Source organism: Mytilus californianus, unplaced genomic scaffold (genome assembly GCF_021869535.1).
Source record: "Mytilus californianus isolate M0D057914Y unplaced genomic scaffold, xbMytCali1.0.p SCAF_34, whole genome shotgun sequence".
NCBI classification, from domain to species: domain Eukaryota; kingdom Metazoa; phylum Mollusca; class Bivalvia; order Mytilida; family Mytilidae; genus Mytilus; species Mytilus californianus.
The window spans coordinates 1,886,123-1,896,505 of record NW_026262684.1 but is presented as its reverse complement, the minus strand read 5'-3'; the positions used below and the strand labels follow the sequence as shown (position 1 = coordinate 1,896,505).

General features: G+C 30.0%; 1 long non-coding RNA gene across 4 annotated transcripts; it reads left to right on the top strand.

The window, feature by feature from the left end:
* The first annotated feature begins 1,589 nt into the window (after positions 1–1,589).
* On the top strand, positions 1,590–10,125 carry LOC127736622 (uncharacterized). 4 transcript variants are annotated; one of them, XR_007999083.1, is made up of 3 exons: positions 1,590–2,668; positions 4,229–4,385; positions 9,701–10,125. It is a non-coding gene; the product is annotated as an uncharacterized LOC127736622 (long non-coding RNA). The 4 variants fall into 4 exon arrangements; XR_007999084.1 differs by lacking the exon at positions 9,701–10,125 and adding an exon at positions 9,624–9,694; XR_007999082.1 differs by lacking the exon at positions 9,701–10,125 and adding an exon at positions 5,520–5,944.
* The last annotated feature ends 258 nt before the right edge of the window (positions 10,126–10,383 follow it).

Genomic DNA, 10,383 nt, shown 5'->3' with positions numbered 1-10,383 from the left:
TCAGTAAATATTGAATCTGTACTTTGGCAACTTCCCTGAATGATTTAATGGTGTCAATTTGTCAAATAGCATGAAACTAAAGGATTTAAACTTTTATTTGATAGAAATTCTGCAAAAATTACTCATTTTGGCATTATATGGTCAAAATAAGCATTTCAAAGCTTTTTCAATTTTGATGCATAAGTGGCATTCTGACTTTCTATGTGACAGAATTTCCTGTGTCAATATTTGTGTTTCTATGCTTTAACCCAGTTGTATTACTCATTTGTGAACTCTGAATCTACAGAAAATAAGATTATCTCAGACAATATGTGCAAAATGTGTTGTATAAATGACCCTCGTCTAACGGCCTGTTTGGATCAAGTTAAATGTGAGGACCTTGGTACATAAAAGTTGAAGTCCATAATAAAGATTTCACTAAATTTGTATTAAAAGCACTTCACAATGTCTTTTGTACCTGTTTCATTTCACATAGTATCTTTCTTTTCTTATGTTAAATAGCAAGTGGTTCAAATATAAGCCTGTTGAGGCTAAAATTGCATGCAAATTTTTCACTAAAAAGTGAAAAATCTTTGTATCAGACCATACTGTCTGCAAAAAGGTTGAATGCAGGAGTCCTTTTATGCTCAGATTTATTGTATCATGTAACCTGAGTATAGAAATTATAAAAAAGACACAAATTTTTATTTCCTATAGCTTCAGTATGCATTTTTAAATGTAAATATGTGCTACGGCCTAAATTGACCCTAAATTATTTTCAGTCTTACTTGGCTTAAGACCCTTTTATACTAATATGGTATGCTATTTGTAATTTTTCTTTCCATTTAAAGTACATTTAATACATATGTAAGGATTATTTATAACCAAAAAACTCCACAAATTTAAAATTGCTGGAAAATAATACATCTTCATGTAAGGCCCCCCTTCATTGGAAAACCTCCATTTTTTGGCACAGGCTCATATAAATTTGACTTTTAAATAATTCCCTACTGAAAATGAGTACGGGATTCCACTGGATTTCCAGTGAAATTACACTGGTACCCTACTGAAAATGAGTACGGGATTCCACTGGATTTCCAGTGAAATTACACTGGTATTCAGTGGAAAAAAATATTCCGATGGAATCCCATTAGAATTTCATCCAAAACATCTGGAATATTTTTCACACTGTAATTCCAATGGAAAATCAGTGAAATTTCCAATGAAACTTCCAAAGATTTTCCAATTAATTTCCAGTGGAATATTATTGTTTATATTTCAGTGGAGTTTTGATTTAATGCAAATATTCCAGTGGAATTTTGGACTTAGAAATTTAAAGGAATATATACTTCTAATTTAAATTTTTCAAATAATTAAGTGCATGATTATTATATAAAGGATTTAATTTGTAGCATATAATTTGCTGGCCTGATAAGAAATTAAATATTATAATCATGATAATATAAGGGATGTATTATGAATATTTCATAAACCTACATATATACATGTATATGAAACATTTGTTCAAAAAATGTTACATGGTTAAATGTAATATGAAATCACTTGCCTAGTAACAAATGAAAATAATCATTTGGTCTGAAAGACCCCCCCCCCCCCCCACACCCATATAAAATAAGTAAAATGGTAGCTCCTCAGATGTAGGGTGAATATAATGCATCACCATATAGCCTATGAGTATGACACATTGAAAGGATACATTTTAACTATTAAGAAATAAAATTAAATGTGCAATAATCAGATAATATAAATAAAGAAATGAATATTTTATATCAAATTGGGTTGAGAATAAGATTCTGGTTGATTTAACGAACAAAAACAATTAAGATTCTTTTTGAAAAATGTGCATGGCTCTTAAAAGGGCCGTTTTAAACAGATCTGTTGCATAAATTATCTTCAGACTGTACGAATTGTTAGGATAACTCCGTTTTTTTCTTCAAGTGACCGTACTGGCAACTGCCCTGCACTACAGTCTACATGTATACAATAATATAATTATTTCTCCTTTGACTTCATCATGTTCATTAACTGTTACTGGTCTACTGTTCTTTTGAGAAAAGTAAAGTGAACGGCTTTCATTTTCCACATTGTTCTATAAACTGTTTCGGTATCTTAACTTTGTCCGTGTGATGAATTTTTCATCATTTTCATGTCCTGAACTCGGCACTGGAACTCGGGTCATATAAGTTAATCTATAGAAACATTTCACATATAATCCGCTCCAATCAATTGTACGCTAAATGTCAGTGTTTTTGGCATAATTTGAGCAGAAAATTCGTGAAACTGTAGTCTATAATGTTGTTTTTCAACACACATGTTTACATTCATGGAGGCTGCCATTTTTTTCTACCAGACTATATATATAACCGCTGATTTGATTGGATAACTCTATATCCGGGATTTCCGATCGGCCAATCAGATAGTCGTTATCATTAATACACGGAATGTGTTCAAATTTGAAACTAAAAATATTGTACGAGTATGTATCCTGTCCAGCATTGTCCAGCTGTGGTTACATTAATCATGTTAATAATAATTAATACTCAACAACCTTCGATAAATAAAGAAATAGACATTAAAGGCAGAACATTTAGGTATGACATTAGCTGTTGAACCAAGAATTTACGATGAGACGATGTGCTGATGTAGGGCAGACGTACAGCAGATACAGGTAATTTTTAAGAGATTTTACATTTGATTTTTACATCATGAATATTTTTAATTAAAATTAAAAAGAAAAGATATATACCCCCTTTAGTTTTATTCATGGGCTCTGTTAGTTCACACTTTGAGGATGACCATTTGGTGTTCTGAAAGAATTATAGTTATCTCGTACCATTGTAAACTCGTACCAATGTCAACTCGTACCACTAAAAAAAACTCGTACCAATGCAAACTCGTACCACTACTAACTCGTACCACGGTAAATTCATACCATTGTAAACTCGTACCAACTTATTTAAATGCATTCAAATGGTGTTTAATGATGAATATATACTTTAATTTCACTCAATACCTCTTAAGTCTGTAAAATGTATATAATTTGAAATTACAATGACCAATTTGTAGCTAATTTTCCTTGTCTAATTGGATAGAGAAAACCGTGGCAGATTGGCTTTGTTGTCTCCCTTGAATAGACTCTTTTTTAAACTTTTACTGACAACTATTTGACTTAATTTTTAATCATTCCAAATCAGTAACATTGAATAGTATTTTTCTATTGGTTCTAAAAGGAATTTTATTTAATGAAAGAATTTATTTATTGTGTTTTAAAGGTTTAAAATTGTTTATGACCAACAGTTAGAAAGTATGAAATTTATTTTTATACAATATTCAGCACATTTTAGCAGAATATGATCATGCTAATATGATTAAACAAGTTGATTAGTTAATAATCAACCAATAATCACACAATCAAAGGAATTTAATATATGTATAAGCATGGTAATTAAGAATTACATTCGTATTTTTGTCTAAGTTTTCATTAAAATCTGGTATAAAATTCAAAGATATTTTAATTTTTTGTATAAAGCTTTAAAAAAAAAAATAATCATAAAAACATTCGTATTTTTGTCTAAGTTTTCATTAAAATCTGGTATAAAATTCAAAGATATTTTAATTTTTTGTATAAAGCTTAAAAAAAAAATATTCATAAAAACATTCGTATTTTTGTCTAAGTTTTCATTAAAATCTAGTATAAAATTCAAGTAATTCAACTTTTTTTATTTAGTTTACCAAAAAAAAAATCATAAAACATTCGTATTTTTGAATATTTTTAATGGTACGAGTTCTGATTGGTACGACTTCCCAGTGGTACGAGTTTACGTTGGTACGAATTAACTTTTTTGGTACGAGTTTACGTGGTACGAGTTAACAATGGTACGAGTTAACTTGCTTCCTTCTGAAAAGGGGGAGGTGGGAATGTAATAATAATTTTATTATTCAATATTAAATTACATTGTGTGCCTTCACAATCAAGGAAAGATGTTTACAGTTTACTACACAATCTCAGGCACATTCAACTTAATTTTGTCATGTTCTGATTTGGATGGACATGCAACACAAAAAATCCCTAAAGGTTAATATTGTGTTTTAGAGTCTTTATACTTAACTGAAAGAAGCTTCTTAATTATATATGTACATTGTATGATAAATATCAGTAATATATGATGCATACAGGTCATGACCAGAATTAAAAATGATTAATAAAATGTTTTTACATTTTTTTTAGGTTGTCCATATATTAAAAGGGATTGATCATGGTGAAGGTACAAAGCTGCAAAAATGATGACTGTGCATCGATCAATATCCACTCAATAATATGAAAACACGATGAAAACAAACGAACCAGCAGCAGAAAAGAAATTTGAGTATAAGATTATTGAAAGGTACTTATTGAATTATTTTTTCATCCTTCCCACACTTGAAATAAAAATACATTAATCATGTTAATCATTCACATCTATAAGCTGTAAACACATCTCAAAAACATTGATCTGATCATCATGCACAATGGTTAATCATGGCTATTATGTGAACAAAATGAGGTGTCTGGTATGCTTCAACCAGATAGTAAACCAACAACAAACACAACACAAAGGGAAAGATAATATGAGGCTAAATAAAAATATATGCGTGGTTCCAATTACCTTACCTACCTTTTTGTTTAGTCTTAACAATAGCCTACCCTAAAGATTTTTTTGTCATTTTTCAGTAAGTACTGTTTAAGTCAAAATGTTGCTCCCATAGACATGATAGACTCAATGTAAAAAAAAACCATAAAATAAAAAAAATTCTAACTACCCTAATTTTTTTTTAAATATAACTGGAACCACACATACTATTTTATTTGGCTTTGAGAGACACCTGATCCATGAACAATAAAAGTCTATTTTGATAAAAAGAGATGTGTGTTATAAGTCAAAGAGACAGCAACCCAACAACTATAGCCAAAGATATCTAGAGAACACATAGTCTTCAACAATAGACATACATGTGTCTAAATTGCTCTTAGTGTATAAATGTTGTGAATAAATTACACACAAACACAAATAAAATATATATGCCAGTAACATATATTTTTGAATAATTGCAGACATGATAGACTCAATGTAAAAAAAAACCATAAAATAAAAAAAATTCTTACCTACCTACCCTAATTTTTTTTAAATGTAACTGGAACCACACATACTATTTTATTTGGCTTTGAGAGACACCTGATCCATGAACAATAGAAGTCTATTTTGATAAAAAGAGATGTGTGTTATAAGTCTAAGAGACAGCAACCCAACAACTATAGCCAAAGATATCTAGAGAACACATAGTCTTCAACAATAGACATACATGTGTCTAAATTGCTCTTAGTGTATAAATGTTGTGAATAAATTACACACAAACACAAATAAAATATATATGCCAGTAACATATATTTTTGAATAATTGCAGACTGGAGCATGGTATTGTAATGTTATTTTAATTCAAAATTCTATGCATGTTATGATGTATGATTTTTTTTCTTTCAGATTAATCGATGAAGACTTAATGGAACAGGATTGGAATGCAGAAACTTTGGACTTAATTCATGAATAATATCAATGGATGATGAAGAAAACTGACCAAACTGACAAAGTATTTCGTATGCATGTAAACTGGACATTTTTGTTTGGTTAATGCACAATAAACAAATTTGTAAAATTGAAAATTAAAACCATTTGTGAAAGATTTCAAGAGGACCAAAAGTTACCATGGACTTATGAATGATTTAACCAGAAAAATGATTTACATGTACAATTAAGTAAATACATCTTTGACTAAAAAATGATAATTTATCAACGTTAATATTTTAAAGAGGTTGATCTTTTCGTTTAAAAGGTCTTAAATGTGGATGATGTATAAACTGTTGTAATTTCTTTAATTGTTGACTTGCATTAAAATGGTTATTGTCTTATTTCAAGTTTTCTTATTAATTCATTCAAAAATAAGCAGTGCATGCAAAATGATATCTAACATTTCAGTGGAATTGTCAATTTCCATTGAAATATCACTGGTTTTCTTTGGTTGATTGTTACAATTTCCAATGGAATTACCACTGGTATCCCAGTAGAAAACAATAAATGTCCAGTGGGAAAACAATGGTATTCCAACGAAGTTTTCACTGGTATTCCAATGGAATTTCCACTGTATTCCACTCGAGTATTCACCGGAATCCCACTGGATATTCCACTGATATCCCAATGGAAAACAATGAATGTCCAATGAAAATCCCGACCAAATTTCCCAGTGGTAATACAGTGGTATTCCAATGGAACTCTGATGAAACTCCACTGGTATTTTCAGTGAAATCCCACTTTACATTTTCAGTAGGGTATTCAGTGGAAAAAAATATTCCGATGGAATCCCATTAGAATTTCATCCAAAACATCTGGAATATTTTTCACACTGTAATTCCAATGGAAAATCAGTGAAATTTCCAATGAAACTTCCAAAGATTTTCCAATTAATTTCCAGTGGAATATTATTGTTTATATTTCAGTGGAGTTTTGATTTAATGCAAATATTCCAGTGGAATTTTGGACTTAGAAATTTAAAGGAATATATACTTCTAATTTAAATTTTTCAAATAATTAAGTGCATGATTATTATATAAAGGATTTAATTTGTAGCATATAATTTGCTGGCCTGATAAGAAATTAAATATTATAATCATGATAATATAAGGGATGTATTATGAATATTTCATAAACCTACATATATACATGTATATGAAACATTTGTTCAAAAAATGTTACATGGTTAAATGTAATATGAAATCACTTGCCTAGTAACAAATGAAAATAATCATTTGGTCTGAAAGACCCCCCCCCCCCCCCCCCCACACCCATATAAAATAAGTAAAATGGTAGCTCCTCAGATGTAGGGTGAATATAATGCATCACCATATAGCCTATGAGTATGACACATTGAAAGGATACATTTTAACTATTAAGAAATAAAATTAAATGTGCAATAATCAGATAATATAAATAAAGAAATGAATATTTTATATCAAATTGGGTTGAGAATAAGATTCTGGTTGATTTAACGAACAAAAACAATTAAGATTCTTTTTGAAAAATGTGCATGGCTCTTAAAAGGGCCGTTTTAAACAGATCTGTTGCAGAAATTATCTTCAGACTGTACGAATTGTTAGGATAACTCCGTTTTTTTCTTCAAGTGACCGTACTGGCAACTGCCCTGCACTACAGTCTACATGTATACAATAATATAATTATTTCTCCTTTGACTTCATCATGTTCATTAACTGTTACTGGTCTACTGTTCTTTTGAGAAAAGTAAAGTGAACGGCTTTCATTTTCCACATTGTTCTATAAACTGTTTCGGTATCTTAACTTTGTCCGTGTGATGAATTTTTCATCATTTTCATGTCCTGAACTCGGCACTGGAACTCGGGTCATATAAGTTAATCTATAGAAACATTTCACATATAATCCGCTCCAATCAATTGTACGCTAAATGTCAGTGTTTTTGGCATAATTTGAGCAGAAAATTCGTGAAACTGTAGTCTATAATGTTGTTTTTCAACACACATGTTTACATTCATGGAGGCTGCCATTTTTTTCTACCAGACTATATATATAACCGCTGATTTGATTGGATAACTCTATATCCGGGATTTCCGATCGGCCAATCAGATAGTCGTTATCATTAATACACGGAATGTGTTCAAATTTGAAACTAAAAATATTGTACGAGTATGTATCCTGTCCAGCATTGTCCAGCTGTGGTTACATTAATCATGTTAATAATAATTAATACTCAACAACCTTCGATAAATAAAGAAATAGACATTAAAGGCAGAACATTTAGGTATGACATTAGCTGTTGAACCAAGAATTTACGATGAGACGATGTGCTGATGTAGGGCAGACGTACAGCAGATACAGGTAATTTTTAAGAGATTTTACATTTGATTTTTACATCATGAATATTTTTAATTAAAATTAAAAAGAAAAGATATATACCCCCTTTAGTTTTATTCATGGGCTCTGTTAGTTCACACTTTGAGGATGACCATTTGGTGTTCTGAAAAGGGGGAGGTGGGAATGTAATAATAATTTTATTATTCAATATTAAATTACATTGTGTGCCTTCACAATCAAGGAAAGATGTTTACAGTTTACTACACAATCTCAGGCACATTCAACTTAATTTTGTCATGTTCTGATTTGGATGGACATGCAACACAAAAAATCCCTAAAGGTTAATATTGTGTTTTAGAGTCTTTATACTTAACTGAAAGAAGCTTCTTAATTATATATGTACATTGTATGATAAATATCAGTAATATATGATGCATACAGGTCATGACCAGAATTAAAAATGATTAATAAAATGTTTTTACATTTTTTTTAGGTTGTCCATATATTAAAAGGGATTGATCATGGTGAAGGTACAAAGCTGCAAAAATGATGACTGTGCATCGATCAATATCCACTCAATAATATGAAAACACGATGAAAACAAACGAACCAGCAGCAGAAAAGAAATTTGAGTATAAGATTATTGAAAGGTACTTATTGAATTATTTTTTCATCCTTCCCACACTTGAAATAAAAATACATTAATCATGTTAATCATTCACATCTATAAGCTGTAAACACATCTCAAAAACATTGATCTGATCATCATGCACAATGGTTAATCATGGCTATTATGTGAACAAAATGAGGTGTCTGGTATGCTTCAACCAGATAGTAAACCAACAACAAACACAACACAAAGGGAAAGATAATATGAGGCTAAATAAAAATATATGCGTGGTTCCAATTACCTTACCTACCTTTTTGTTTAGTCTTAACAATAGCCTACCCTAAAGATTTTTTTGTCATTTTTCAGTAAGTACTGTTTAAGTCAAAATGTTGCTCCCATAGACATGATAGACTCAATGTAAAAAAAAACCATAAAATAAAAAAAATTCTAACTACCCTAATTTTTTTTTAAATATAACTGGAACCACACATACTATTTTATTTGGCTTTGAGAGACACCTGATCCATGAACAATAAAAGTCTATTTTGATAAAAAGAGATGTGTGTTATAAGTCAAAGAGACAGCAACCCAACAACTATAGCCAAAGATATCTAGAGAACACATAGTCTTCAACAATAGACATACATGTGTCTAAATTGCTCTTAGTGTATAAATGTTGTGAATAAATTACACACAAACACAAATAAAATATATATGCCAGTAACATATATTTTTGAATAATTGCAGACATGATAGACTCAATGTAAAAAAAAACCATAAAATAAAAAAAATTCTTACCTACCTACCCTAATTTTTTTTAAATGTAACTGGAACCACACATACTATTTTATTTGGCTTTGAGAGACACCTGATCCATGAACAATAGAAGTCTATTTTGATAAAAAGAGATGTGTGTTATAAGTCTAAGAGACAGCAACCCAACAACTATAGCCAAAGATATCTAGAGAACACATAGTCTTCAACAATAGACATACATGTGTCTAAATTGCTCTTAGTGTATAAATGTTGTGAATAAATTACACACAAACACAAATAAAATATATATGCCAGTAACATATATTTTTGAATAATTGCAGACTGGAGCATGGTATTGTAATGTTATTTTAATTCAAAATTCTATGCATGTTATGATGTATGATTTTTTTTCTTTCAGATTAATCGATGAAGACTTAATGGAACAGGATTGGAATGCAGAAACTTTGGACTTAATTCATGAATAATATCAATGGATGATGAAGAAAACTGACCAAACTGACAAAGTATTTCGTATGCATGTAAACTGGACATTTTTGTTTGGTTAATGCACAATAAACAAATTTGTAAAATTGAAAATTAAAACCATTTGTGAAAGATTTCAAGAGGACCAAAAGTTACCATGGACTTATGAATGATTTAACCAGAAAAATGATTTACATGTACAATTAAGTAAATACATCTTTGACTAAAAAATGATAATTTATCAACGTTAATATTTTAAAGAGGTTGATCTTTTCGTTTAAAAGGTCTTAAATGTGGATGATGTATAAACTGTTGTAATTTCTTTAATTGTTGACTTGCATTAAAATGGTTATTGTCTTATTTCAAGTTTTCTTATTAATTCATTCAAAAATAAGCAGTGCATGCAAAATGATATCTAACATTTCAGTGGAATTGTCAATTTCCATTGAAATATCACTGGTTTTCTTTGGTTGATTGTTACAATTTCCAATGGAATTACCACTGGTATCCCAGTAGAAAACAATAAATGTCCAGTGGGAAAACAATGGTATTCCAACGAAGTTTTCACTGGTATTCCAATGGAATTTCCACTGTATTCCACTCGAGTATTCACCGGAA